Here is a 15,333-nt window from a genome sequence, read left to right as displayed (position 1 = left end):
TCAATAGGTAAGTGTTGTAAACATTTACTTTGAATAGAATAGGCATGGTATGTTAGCAATGGGTTTTTAATGATTAGTTTGCCCTAGGTGCTTAACTTTTTAGTCCTTGCCAGTGCAGCTACTGGAAAAGTCTGTTAACATGTCTGGGGATAGAGTAGAAATCCTCCAGGGACATCTCCACGAAGCTCTCCTGGAGGTACTGTGAAAGCCTTTGCATCAGGTTCCTGGGGAGAGCGGCCTTATTGCCTCCTCCATGGTAGGAAACTTTTCCGCGCCAGGCTAGCAGCAGGTACTCCGGGATCATTGCCTGGCAAAGCATGGCGGCATAAGGCCCTGGTGTTTACTGGCATTCACGCAGCATGTGGTCTTTCTCTGTCTCCGTAATCCTCATCAGAGTGATATCACTCATGGTGACCTGCTTTGAATTAGGGGAATTTTAGTACGGGGACTAATTGCCTGTTCCTTTAAATAACTGTAACCACCGGTGGTTTACAGCCACGCGGTGGGGGCGGGGAGGCGAACCATTCCTGCTGAGCGGTTCGCCGGCAGCGTGCAGGGATGTTTCTCAAGCCCAGCCACGTGGTGGGAGCGGGGAGGTGAACCGTTCCTGCTGAGCGGTTCACCGGCAGCATGCAGGGATCTTTCCCGGGGACAGCCGCGACGGGGGTGGGATGGGGCAGAGTTCATGCAGGCCGGATCACTGGCAGCAGGAACTGGCCAACACTAGGAGCATTGCTTTGAATGTGAAAGGAGGGCACTGCTGTAAATTAAGCTTTAAGCTCCTCGCCCGATTTCTCAGCATCTGCCTCTGTAAAAGGTGCATGATAAGGCGCAAGGTGTTGACAACGGCCATAACTGCAGCGATGATCGCAGCGGGCTCTATGCTTATGGTGCTGTGGCGTCCGCGCTGTCAATCACCAGAAAAGTGCGCGAACTGATTGCCCACCGGCGCTTTCACAGAGGGAGGGCAGGAGTGAGGGTTGAATGATGACAGTTCCTCAAAACCACCCTCGACACATTCTTTTGCCCCAGCAGGCATTGGGGGCTCGACCCAGAATTCCAATGGGTAGCGGGGACTGCGGGAACTGTGGGATAGCTACCCACAGTGCACCGCTTCCAATGTCGATGCTTGCCCTGTTAGTGTGGACTCACAAAGTCGAATTACTGTCCTTAGTGTGGATACACACGTTTGACTTTGTAATATCGGTTCCACAAATTTGCTTTAAGTAAAATCGAACTACTCTCGTAGTGTAGACATACCCCAAGTGTGGCCCAAAGTGCAGATGTCAAGAGGAATGCATCTGGGTATGCTGTGGACAAAGAAAGCTTCCTCTGGGTCTCTTCTGAAATGCAACTTCATGAGAAGTAAAGAAAACTCATTGTCTTGCAAGAGGAGCTTTGCACGTTGCAGTAATAGGTCATCTTTAGGTCTCATTATATGGTACCAGTCTTTGAAAGACTTAAAATTACACAGTGCTTAAAGTAGTGTGTAATCTTTTAATTTAACAGATAGAAGGAGTACTATAGAACCCACTTCCTCGGATAGAAGAACTTCCACAGCTAAAAGATCAGATAACAGTTTTACTGATTTTTGACATTACTTCAAAACTATTGGTTTAAAAACTATTTGCCTAATCAGGCCAAAGAAATGCCAAGTGTGTTTATTTATTGACAAGTTTAAGACATTGAAAGTTGCATTTTTAATAGCAGCATGTTGAGAAGCTCACACTAACCCTCCATGAACAGCCCATGAACAGTATGAGAATGTGAGTGAGTAATGGTAGCCAGCAGAAATCCAACAAATATTTTCAAGAAGAATAGTGAGGAGAAAAAAGTACCTAAAGGTAATGGTAGGGAAAGCTGGCAAGAGAAATGAAAACAACTAGGCGGGAACAGAAGTAGGGAAGAGAGAAAAGACCTAAATAAGAGGAGATAGGGGATGTTCCGGGAGGGGGGGATGTGAGGGGGGGGGGGGGGGGGGGGGAGCGGCAGAGGAGAGAAAGAGCCTAGTAATGATCAAGGAAGTTCTAGGAGGAGAAATAATTCTCTTCAGTGGGGTTGAGAAGACTACAGGGACAGCAAAAGCTCCCGGTGCCTTTGAAGAAGATAGAAAGAGATAGGAGATCTACGTCTTAAAGAGTCCATTTAAGGACATTGACTAATTGAACTAATAGAGAAATGTCTCCAAACTGAATGAAATATCAGTCATCCAGTGACAATTATTAATAGTCAACTGCCACAATTACTCCTTCAACCCAGAATTATCACTTTGCCAATAAATACTGAGGAGAAAAAATAGTCTCAGATCTTTTCAATAACTGATTGCGATGCATGCTATACATATAACAGAATATGCATCCATTACAGTTTCCTACCCTAGAGCTATTGTCCAGAATTTCCAAACAGCAAATGATGGCACTGAAGCTCATGTACAACAGTACAGTGTGTTTGCTGGTAATATTTCTAATTAAATTACACTGACGACTTGTTGAATACAAAGCATTGCAGCTAAAAGCTTTCTAAGATTACTGTTTGCAGGCAGATGTTCCATTGACCTCAACAGGTAATAAAGGAACAGATTCCACATGATTTTAATTGTATGTTTATAAATATTTGCCTACAAATCTTTACTTATTGGACCCTTCTTGGAAAATGAAAAGCTGATACTGACCATCTTGCTTACGTACTGGACCACAGAAAGACACACACCTATCACAAACCAGCTATAACATCACATTAAGGGAATACATCAAGCATGTGTGCGTATATACGTGTTAGACTACAAATATTCAGCAGTTGCCAAATGATCTTGGAGACTAAATGTTTGTTTTTAAACTATATTACTAGTCACATATATTAAATTTGGAAAAAAATATGCTGGTTAAGGAGGCATTTAATACAAATGGAACACATTTTATATGCAAATTAAAACAGACAGCATTCGTGTAAAAATATCTAGTATAGCACTGCTGAACAGAAGTAAATAGGACAGTTGTTTTGTTGATGTTTGTGGGTCATTAGTAGCACATCTATTACTGTTTCAGAACTTTTCTTTGTATCAAATTGATGTTTGAAAGATTCAGAGTGCAAAACACAGACCTAGCAAAGTTAGAATATCTTTTTCATAACACAAATCTTGATCCTACTGTTCATATTCAGGCAAAATTCCCATTACTGTTAATTATTAATTATTATAATAATAATTATTATTAGTAGTAATAATAATCTCACCAAACTCTTATATAGCACTTCTCATCAGTAGATCTCAAAGAACTTTACAACAAGATTAATATCATTATCCCTCATTTTGCAGGAAAATTCATAGTAATGGGAATTTCACTTGAGGAGGGACTGCAAGATCAGTTTAGGAATAATATACTACAGCACAATATTTCTGAATAATAGGTCCTTTAGATAAAGGAAATTAAGCTCTTTCTTTTGGACAATTAGAAACTGATGTGTCACAGAAGCAAAATTTATCAAACAATATTTAAAAAGAAAAAAATAACTTTGCAAGTTTAAGAAACATGATCCAATTTCCAACAGGACCACACTACTTAGACAAAGTCACTTGAATTCTCTTCTAATTCAAATAAATACACAAAATTCTTCAGTTGCCATTCTACACAACATGCAAGCTGCCCAGGAGAAACATTTTAAATTATTCAAATCTAGAAAAGGAGAACAACTGAGAAAATAAATATTTTAATGATGTGCGGTCTGCAACTACCTAGTAGAGATGGAGTGATCAAATCTCAGATTAGAAGAACACCACAAGCAAATTCATACGTATCTCCCACAATATGATTCAAAGGACAACTTTTGAAGAAGCTTAGATAGATCCAACTAAATTACTAAATGCAATACTTACTACCATGAGTACTCCTAGTGCGTAGCTATTTAACAGTGGAAATTGGCTACTTCAATATTAGAGAAGGTAAAAAACAGATTGTAGAATGGGATACAGTATCTGACCCAAAACGAGCTCCTTTTTGCCCACCTTGATTTGAATGGGAGCAGACTTGGGCCCCAAACTTTTTTCACAATGAAATTTAGATTTAAATCCTTACCCTGCACCATTGAAATCAACGGGAGCTCTGGCATGCCAGACCTCACTCAAAACACGGAGGCCAAAATCTCATCTCAAACCAGTAAATTTTCAAACCTAGGTAATGTAAATTTGCTGAGCACCCAGCATTTTACACTCAAATGACCTATTTAAAAGTAAGTCAATTAAAATAAACACACTCTTAATCTACATTCTCAATGATCTACTAACCACCAGGTTTAGAAATGTTATGATAGAATCACAGGAAGGGACAGAAAATACAGCCTGAACATAAAACACAATTTCTGTGAGAAGGCCATTCTATCAGATATACACATTGAATCTCAAACGAGGTTACTTTTGGAAAAATGAGGGGAAAGGAGGAGATTAAGATGAAAATAGTTACATGAGTGCTGTATGTTTTGTCAATCCTAATTTATGCAATATAATCTATAACTCAAAAATTATACCTGTTACTGATCCTGTGTCATTTAACTAGGTAAACAGTAAACAAAATTCTCCACTCAGTTTTCAGAAGTGAAAGAGGGCCTTTGCTACCAGTTACTATCATTCAATATATTAATGTAGTTCAAAAGCTGAGAAACTATGGTATAAGAGGAATTATGAGAGATGACACAACAATAAATATTAAAATATAACAACTCTACCTACTCCAGTGCATGGTACGAAGTCTTGATTCAATTCACCATAACCTGAAAAAAATAAATTAATACAGAAAATAAGTCATACTGATTTTTATCAGTAAACTGATTAATTGTGTGTGTTACATCATTTTTACCTGCGGGGAGGGATGGGTAGAGCTATTTGCAATTACAAAACAGAATATAATCTACAGTTATTACAACAACATGAACCAGTTAGGGTACCTACAGCTTAGCAATTCAAACTGTACCAGAAGCTAAGAAGACAAGTAGACAGTTAAATGAACACACATGTGCTGTGCAGGTATTGAAGGAGGATGAGACTATACCGTGCAGGACTTATTGCCTGCAGGTACCCAAATGTCTCTCTATGCAGCTGAGACCTAAAGTATTACAAGGGCTTTAATCCCTATGTCCTTAATTTTTACTCAGGGCTAAACTTTTTGTCGTCAATAGGAATTTGCCTTGAGTCAGGACTGAGTACAGACTTCAGGATTTGGTACTAAATAGCTTTTTTGTTTTTTGAGAAAATACAATATACAACTGAAATGCTGGAAAATAAGTTTACAAAGGTATGACGGGCAGCAAATTTACTCAACCTGCAAAAAAGTGTTCTCTGAAAGCGTAAATGTAAGTAGTCATACGCACCAAATAAATACATAAAGTGATGACAATAGTCAAGCATAAACAACTGAATGCAACCATCCCCTGCCCCGTTCCAAAAAAATAACCTCTCTCTTCCTGCATTTCTCCTAATACATATATGTTCTTGGATTATGAAAGTTAAAACTTTTTTTTTTTTTTAAAGCTTAATCATTTGAAAACCAAAGGGTTAATTGAACAAAGTGAGTTAAAAAAGTAAGTTAGGTCAAGTACTCCACTGGATTTTTCCAGCATATGATTCACAGTTCCCTTCTACTTGAAGTAATTCTCTCTTGAACAGCTCTCGGCGGGGCATATGACTCTCAGACCTACCACTCACCGCACTCAGTAGCTTACATTCAAGTTCAAGAATTCTACTTGTGGCTATTTGAACTTAAGCTTTCAGCGGCTTGGACTTAACTGTGTACTGAACACGCTCCTATAGCCTGCCAAGTCCTCCCAGGGAAACCCAGCTTCCTCTGCTGCTCAAATGTCCTCCGTCTGCCAAATGTGGCAGACTTTCACTGCTTGCATGGATAGGATTTTCAGTTCCTCAAAATCACAGCTCATAGCTTGCAGCTCACCAAAATGGGTAGGCCCCAAACCCTAAAGCTTAGATGTCAGATCACTCTAACTTGCAGCTCATCCAGTTCCCAAGAAGCTCTAGCTCTGCAGGTAGCCAGTTAACCCAAATTACCACCTACTCAAATTTTGGTTTAGGGTAAAGGTGATGGAGTGCCCACCCCACACAAGGCCAGGAGGGGTTAAAGTGGCTAGACAGGCCAATTAACTGCCCAGGCTGCACTTGAAGAAGGAGACCGGGGAAAGGGCAAAAACTAGAACTGGGCTCAGTTGGGCCGGAACAGGAGGGGGTTGTATAAAGTGGAGGAGCTGCAAGCAGAAGGGGGCTTTAGGAAATAGTCTATAGTCACTCCCTGGGGGGAGGGAGTTTGGGCTGACAAACCCAGGAAGAGGGGAAAGCCAGATAGGTAGGAAGCCCAGGGAAACAACAGCCAGGGTAGGATTGTATAGACCTTGACTGCTTGTTATAGGATCCCTGGGCTGGAAGCCAGTGTAGAGGGTGGGACGGGCTTCCCCTACCAGTGATTGAAAGTGTCACAGAACTCTGGAGACAATAGGCAGACAGCTGGTATGGAAGGATTTTGAATTTCCCAGAATGGACAGACCTTAGTGACCTGGCCGGAGGGCCAAGCCAGAAACAGGAACGTGAGCAGGGTGAAAGAGATGGGTAGAGACACCACCCAGAGGAGGGCAGTGCGTGGCAAGACCTAATCCCCAGAGTCACCAGGAGGAGGCACCACATGCGGTGAGTGGACCCCATGACAGGAAATAATTGAAACATTTGAAAATATGAAAACTGTTTTGAAAAGTAGACAGTAGGAGATGCAGAAACAATTCAATATAAGGATTTATAATACATTTGTAATATACTTAGCATAGTACCCAGCCATGGGACATGCAAACATCAGTTGCTTAATAAAAGTCAGCTTTTGTATAACTTCAGCGGCCTGCTTCTAAAAAAGTTTTGAAAACAGTGTTGCAGAACAACGCTGCACCTACAGACAGTCATGCCACCAACAGCAAGTTTCACACATAATTAATGGAACAGACAGCAGACCTCAACTACTGAACAATGGGTTCCCACAGGGATCCATCTTTGCACCATTGCTTTTTAATATTTATATCAGTGACACATCATTGACCCAGTTACAGAAATTTGGATACATGGATGATTTTGCACTCATCATTCAAGCAAGCATTTTCACCCAAGTGGAACACATCTTCACAGAAAACCTAAAAACACCTGGAGCAGGGCCGGTGCAAGGAAGTTTCACGCCCTAGGCGAAACTTCCACCTTGCGCCCCCCCTCCAGCCCTGCAGCAGCTCCCCGCCCCCCTCCCCACCTTGAGGCACCCCCCCTAACAGCTCCCCCCCGGGGAGCCGTGCGGCAGCTCCCCACCCCAGCTCACTTCTGCTCCGTCTCCTCCCCGAGCACACTGCCCCTGCTCTAATTCTCCTCCACTCCCAGGCTTGCGACGCCAAACAGCTGATTGGCGCTGCAAGTCTGGGAGGAGGGAGAAGTGGAGCAGTGACCGCGCGCTCGGGGAGGGGGCATAGGAACACTGTAAAAAAAAATTGGGGGCACCACTTTTTGGCGCCCCCAAATCTTGGCGCCCTAGGCAACCGCCTAGTTTGCCTTAATGGTAGCACTGGCCCTGACCTGGTTGGTCATGGCAACTCTGATCCGAACCCTAAAATCCCCCCAGCTGTCTCAATTTGCAACCAACATGCAAAGAGGTGCCTGAATGTCACCATCCTCAATATTACACTCAGGTACAAAGACTTTCTGAAATAGCTGAGTGATTCTGGATCATAGCCTCATATACTGACAGCATCTGATGAGGATGGCTGTCAAGATAAAGACTAGGAACAATGTAATCCACAAACTAGACAGGATCAGTTGGGAAGCAGCGCTCACACCTTGTGGACAGCCACTTTTGGCCTTCGTCTTCTCAGCAGCTGAATATTGCATGCCAGGATGGGCAGGTATCATACATATGAAACTTGTCGATGTGCAATTGAACACTGCTATGAGAATTGTGAGACTGCTGAAGTCAGGCTGGCTTCCTGTCCTCGTGCATATCTTACCACCATCCCTCCGAAGAGAAGCAGCAATAATACAAGAATACGTCTCTGTGATAACGAACTCAGACTTGCCCATTTATGAAGATTTCAAAGAAACCCTGAGATGCCACCTGAAGTCCAGGAACCTACTTCTGGTTAACAGCTAAAACTCTCATTGCTTTGGGACTGTCACGAGAAGACAAGTGTCTGAAACTGTGAGAAACCAGTGATGTCAAGAATCAAGACTTGATTACAGATCCTACAGACCACCACCTGGTTTCACCAGGCCACATACAATATGGATCACAGCAACCTGCATTTTAACCTCACCTGGGTGTTGCAATTACTTACTACACAAATGAAGAACAGGCCAGTATGCACATGTGGAGAAGACATAACTATGGACCATCTAGTGAACTGCTGCCTTCTCCAGAGGAATAGCCTTGATTCATTCTGTTTCATCAAAAGCCATAGAGTGGATGACAAACTTGGATGTTAATCTTTAATGTTGCTTTTCAAGTTGCCATATGAAAAAGAATGTTTATGCAACTTTTGGGTGGGTATTTCTTTAGGAATAAGTGCAGATCCCTTTCTACTGTCAACTCTGACTCTTCAAGATAGCCGAAAACTAAAAGTCATTGGCCAAATTCAGCCCTAGTATAAGTCCATTGATATCAATGGAGTTGGAGCTACTGATATCACCACCTTCACTCTATGCACTGTGCCTCACTGAGTTTCAAACCAAGTCTGCTATTTTGCTTTGAATATGGAAAATTTTGCTTGTTTATTTTGTAAAATGAAAGTTTGGTACAGAGAGGCTGGTAGGTATCATTGGTTGCAGTATTTAATGTCATGATGTAATACTGAAGGGGAAAGAAATACAAAATTCCTTATCTTTAAACAATATAGTGCCCAGAATGTGAGCTCATTCCTGATTCTTTTGAAGTCTCTGATAGAACTCTTCCATTTAATTCATTGGAAACAAGATCAAGCTCTAAATTACTCCCTAGATTATTAAACAATTTTGCTGGCTATAATTTCATGTGGGGGAATTATACATTGCTACTCTGTATTGAAATGTAATGGGCACATTTTACAAATATCTACCACAGCACATGCAATTAGACATTTTCTTGAGGACTGACAGACTTTCTCAACCAATTCTTGAGTCAGCATAACTCCACTGAAGTCAATGAAGCTATGTAGATATACACCATCTCAGAATCCATCCGTTAATATTGAGAAGAATGCATATAACCAAAAGGTGAAAAAAAGATGTATATGGTACAATTATTCACTTTGACTGATTTATTTAAAGAATCTGCAGTTAAAAATAAATTTCTTTTAGAATTCATGGCTTGAGTAGAATTCCAAATATCCCCATACCCAAGAGGGGGAAATTCTGATCTTGCTTACATTGTCTAAAATCTAGATCAGTGGTTTTCAACCAGGGGTACACATAGCACTGGGGTACACAAAGGTCTTCCAGGGGATACATCAATTCATCAAGATATTTGCCTAGTTTTACAACAGGCTACATAAAAAGCACTAGCGAAGTCAGTACAAACTAAAATTTCATACAGACAATTACATGTTTATACTGCTCTATATACAATACACTGCAATGTACCATAAGTACAATGTTTATATTATAATTGATTTATTTTATAATTATATGCTAAAAATGAGAAAGTAAGCATTTTTCAGTAATAGTGTGCTGTGACACACTAGTTCATTCAAAGTTAAAAAACCAAGGGAGACAGAAGCAGGAAAATCTGTTTTCCTCTTCCAATCTATGAACTAAAAACTAGGTGTGAGAGAATGAGATCTACTTGTTCTAAAAACTTAAGGGGATGGTTACCAGAAGCAATCAATTCATTGCACTAACCACAAATAATACTTCCTTTGTCTGATAAATCAGTTTTAAATGCAAAACTTTAATAATTTTTTTCTTATGTATCCAAGACATTTTAGGTAATTATTTAATACTAGTTCTAAAAATAAATGTTGTTTTTGTGCATTTTAACTGGATTTGCATTTCCAACCAAATACACACATCAGAAGTAAAAAATTAATCTAGTAAATAAATACATCATTCACCATTTTCTAACATAATAAAAATGTAAACATTAAGAATCTGAATAAGTGTAAGTTAAGTTATGAAACTGCTTAAATAAATGTAAATATAAATAAATATATCCTCCCGGTTAACAAAAGGAAGCACCAAATGTGTAAAGGCTATATTTAGACACAAATCAATATGTTTTGATTGTTAGCCACTAGTGAGAATCAACCTTTCTTTAGGAAAATAACCAAAAAGTACAAACGAAAAAAAAAACACGATTTAAATCAGGAAGCAGTGAACACTGATTTTAATCATGATTAAAATTGCTTTGATTTAAATCAATCTACCCTAAGGGTTGAATAAAATGACAAGTTAGGGGAGTACTTTAGTGCATGGGCAAATTTATATTTAAGATTTTATCTAAAAATGATTTAAAATTAATCAAAACAAACTGCAAATCTAGTAGCTTCAGCTAGATTCTGCAAGATGTGTAGATTTACAGACATGCTAAATGACAGCTTGTATTTCAAGTAATGTCTTATAAGGGACAGCCAAGCTTGGACTTGTATGGGAATTTTCCTGCATAAAAACTGCCAGATTAAGCTCACGAATCAGTGCAGATGTCCTATCTTTTACACCTTTTGATTCCCGGACATTACATGTTTTCGTTTTGTAGTTATATTTTCTATTGTGCACTTGGTTTTGCTCTTGGTTTTCCACTGGTTTACTTAAGACTTCCTTTTGGTTTCACCTAAATCAGTTTAGTCTAGCGTGATCTTAGTCCACTCCTCATTTCACTATTTTGGGATATTTCTTAAACTGATCTGCAGTAGCAGTCTGAAACATTTCTTAGAAGGATTTCTCCTGGGATTCAGGCAATAACCGTGTCAGTATTCTGTGTTCATTGTTCTACACTCCACTAGAGTCAAAGTATACAACTGAGAATTAACTTTCATTCCTTAGGATCCACGTATAAACTGGTACTCCTTAAGAGAGTTTTGTGACCTCAGAATAACTTTTGAAAGGATATTCTTTATTTGCTTATCTCTATATGAAAAAGGAGAGCAAAATTATTGCATGGTACATGGGCTAAAGTTTCCATCAGCATGAGTTTAGAATGAATGCATTACTCGCTGGCGGTAAAGCCCAGGCATCCCACACTCATGCCAATGGAAACTTTAAATTGTACAACTACATTACAGTCAGAAGAAAATTATTCCAGAGCATAGGAGTGTTTGTCAGAGCCAGGCTCCAATATGGCTATGTGAACGGTTTGCTATAACCAGAGGTGCAGCTATTCATTGTTGGAATTTGCAGTGTAGATTCTTGTGTATTCAAATAACCTTGGGTCCACAGGAATCTGCCAGCATTTCACCCTAAGGTACACAGATTGCCTAAAGAGACATTGATGTTGAAAGTCAATCTGAGCTGAAAGCCCAAGTTTCCTTTGTGTCTTTAAAAATCTCCCCTAAGCTTGTGCCCTTTAAAACACAAATAAGTTCCAAAATAACCACACAATCTTTTGAAGTAGCTCTGAACTATGAGAGCTGAGGTCTTGAATTCATATGGGTCCTGCGTTTTTCCTGCAACTAATTTTCCTTTATATGCACTCTTCATTAACTAGTACTTAAAAAAAAAAAAACCTCTTAAGGAACTTCTCATTTCACTCTAGAGACACACTGTTGATGAATATGTTTCACAAACTTTTTGTGGTGTATATATACAAATATTAACAGCAGAAATCCTCTTATTGTTTCATTAATTGGTGTCATGTTTATTTAGTTTCCACCACAGATACACTTCTCCATACCACAACAGTAGAGGGCAAAGATGACTGACTGACAAACAGATAACTAGCTGGCCAGGTGCAAGCATAAATTTACATGTAGCAGAGAGGAGAAGTGATGAATGACAAAACACCACATCAGATACAAAAACTAATGGAATTAGAAAACATCACCAGTATTTATTATTTCACTGGTATTTCTTTTTTCAAAAGAGCACTGAACTGCCCTCTAATAATTGCAATGATATATCTAGTTGTACACGTGTGTAGATGTACGTTCGCATGTGAAATTAATATATATCCTACAGAAAGACCCCAAACCTACTTTAAGAGGTTATGCATTCTAAGTCAGGAAATACCACACTTCAAGGTGCACACAAACTTAACTCTCCCCCCCCCCCCCATCCCTGAGCCCTGGCCCTAGGTCGCTTGTTGCCCAGGATGGAAAACTTTATCTGCACCACCCTTTCCCCAAGCAGCCTAGCTAAGGTGGATTGGTTGAGTGACTGATCAATGTGTCCCCTTCCCTCCCCCCAGATGTTGAGTTGATGTTGTTGGAGATGGGTGCCCAGAACAATTGCCTTGATTGCCCACACCCTAAGACTGGCCCCACATTGTTGTTCTCCTATAGCAGCAGTCTTTAACTACCTTATCTCATTACTTATTAGTTAATATGAGCAACAGGTGATGGAGGTGAAATGTATCTCAGAGTGATTTCCATAGAAGATTGAAACTCCTCGTATGCCTCCCTCCAACACAGGTTGGTGTTGCTGTGGATACAAGCAAGTCATCCTCTATTACCCATCCTCCTCTCAAACTTGTGTGTTTTGGGCTTAGGGTCATTATCCTCCCTCTCCATTCCAGACCGTATTGTTGCTTTAGGTGTACAGGAAGGAGATGAAAAGCATATAGGTCCACTTGCTCCTTAGAAGGAGCTTGTTAAAGTGGAGTGAGGTTCACTCCTGAGCATTGTGATTTTGCACATTGCCAAGAAAAAAGCATTTGGCCATAAGGGGCCACATTTAATGAGATATTTTTCAAGGTGACAGATTTGAGTCCAGAATGATTTTTTAAGTTTCAGGATATACTTGGAAATGAAAACATTTACATGAAGGAAAAATTATTAGATTGAAGTGTTATAATTCCTTAAATATCCATTCCCAGGAGCTGCTCTAGCTTTAGGCAAATTAGGTAATTACCTAGTGAGGCAGATTCTGCTTAGCCAGGCAGTTGGGCTACCTAGCCAGGCAGGTGAGTGAGTGGTGCTACAAGCTGGTGCTTCAAGGTCCCCCTCCCCCAGGGCCACTTCCACCATAAACACCAAACCATCAAAAAGGCTCACTACGCCCGCACAGAAATTCTGATGCAGTTCAGAATCTCAGTAAGAGGGGGGCAACACCCTGAAATTTTGCCTAGGGCAGCAGATTGTCTTGGATGGCCTCTGTCCATTTCCCCTTTTTCCCTCCATTCTCCTTTTTTTTTTTTAAATATTTTTCCTCACTCTCTTCCCTAGATTCAACTGTTAATTTCATATTATTTATGAAACAATACACAAAGGTCAGAGGAAAACCTTAGAACCTACATGTTTTAAAGTACCTGTGTTTGTAGGTGTCTGTCTATACCAGGGGTCAGCAACCTTTCAGAAGTGGTGTGCCAAGTCTTCTTTTATTCACTCCAATTTAAGGTTTCACATGCCAATAATACATTTTAATGTTTTTAGAAGGTCTCTTTCTATGTCTATAATATATAACTGAACTATTGTTGTATGTAAAGTAAATAAGGTTTTTAAAATGTTCAAGAAGCTTCATTTAAAATTAAATTAAAATGCAGAACCCCCCAGACCAGTGGCCAGTGTGAATGCCACTGAAAATCAGCTTGCGTGCCATAGGTTGCCTACTCCTGGTCTATACACACAGCAATAGACACTTTCAAACATGTACGTTCTAAGGCATTCCATTGACCTTTGTATATTTTATACAGTTTTCTGTTCAGCTATCTGCATATTTTATCTGTATCATGGCCAGATTTCCTTTGCTCAAGGAACTCCCCCTCACAAACAAGCTGAGGCAATGGACGGACAAAAACTGCCACCACACACTGTCTGCATTATTTGCCATTGTAGCCACGGCCACAAAAAACAAGGTGGTGCAAGAGAAGGGAACAATCACTCCTCCCATCATGATGGCCAGTGTGTTACCAGAGGATTATTAGCAGTGGGAAATAGTCAAAGCCAAAGAACTTTCAGCTTCAGAACAGAAGCATTGCTTCTATGGATGATTTCATGCAAAGCACAACATTTACATGGACACGGCGACTCGAAACTGGGAAGAAGGGCAAGTTTATAGTGCTTTAATTTCACTGCAGATATTTCACCTCGCTCTAACCCAAACTGTATAGTGCTCTGGTAGACACATGTTTGAGATGGTGATTAAAGTAATTGTACTTGTATCCTCACAAGCCACATTGAACGCAGATTTCCTCACTTGAAAATCTAATGCATTTAAACTACATTACGACCTAACAACCAGCAACCCCCAAGCAATTTCGCTTTAGAATAAATATCAGTCATAGCTTCCAATCAACTCAAACACTCACTTCATACCCAGGTGGGAAACACACTGGAATGCATAACTACGAAATTACTGTGAAACAAACATAACACTCTCCTAGATACCACTATATAATGCACTACAACATATCCTGAGTTCTTAAGCCGCTCAGAATTTTCTGTATGCCTTTCTCTGAAAATCTCTGCAAGGAGCTGCAGAATGCATACATAAAGTTGTTCCAAAAGCTAAAGGGAATGACAGTTTTTTAACATGGCTCCCCAGTCACCACCTGTGAGTTTTGATCTCTCAGTTGTCTCTTCCAAGAAACTAAAAAGATTCATTTTTAAGTGATCCTCATTTTATATAAAAGAGTAACACGCGCTCCAAAGGAACAATCACTTCAGGAGAAAAATTAAAAGGAAGACACTGCTTCATTTCACAGAATTCCTGCTTAATTGCACAAAAAATAAAATCTATTTTTCAGGTGAAGGCAACTTTTTGGTGGCTGGTTACTGGGAGCTACTGATGACAGCCTAAAGACCATTTGATGTTGTCGGTTGGCAATAGAAATCTTTACGCTGCATTGTGCATCTGCTCAGTTCTGGGAGTCTGCAATTTATGTTTATATTGACATTAACGTAGACTGCTGTTTTTCAAGAGAAAGAAGCCATACCACCAAAGATGCACATTCACATCTATCTCAGACACTTATGTGTCTCCAACTACCATTCAATCCCCAGTTTTTAATGCATTTATCTTCACACCACCCCTGTGAAGTAGAGAACTGCTATTTCCCCCATTATAGGGATGAGGAACTGAGGCACAGAGAAAGGAGAGAATTACCTCAGTTTATATCAGAAGTCTGTGGCAGAGCAAGGAATTGAATCTAGGTCTTTGGCAGGCACCATATTCACTATCTGATCCTTCCTTATCCT

General features: G+C 40.1%; 1 protein-coding gene across 6 annotated transcripts in view; it reads right to left on the bottom strand.

Moving 5' to 3' along the window:
- Positions 1–15,333, bottom strand: part of CNTN4 (contactin 4) — a 642,022-nt gene that overhangs the window by 560,125 nt on the left and 66,564 nt on the right. For all 6 annotated transcript variants that reach the window (XM_034775263.1, XM_034775267.1, XM_034775265.1 and 3 more), the window contains exon 2: positions 4,721–4,761. The gene's annotated coding sequence lies outside the window, so the exon portion shown is untranslated. The remainder of the gene's footprint in view (positions 1–4,720; positions 4,762–15,333) is intronic.

The sequence above is a fragment of the Trachemys scripta genome, chromosome 7 (genome assembly GCF_013100865.1).
Source record: "Trachemys scripta elegans isolate TJP31775 chromosome 7, CAS_Tse_1.0, whole genome shotgun sequence".
Taxonomy (NCBI): domain Eukaryota; kingdom Metazoa; phylum Chordata; order Testudines; family Emydidae; genus Trachemys; species Trachemys scripta.
The sequence above is the reverse complement of the archived record's forward strand: the minus strand, read 5'-3'. Positions and strand labels throughout refer to the sequence as shown.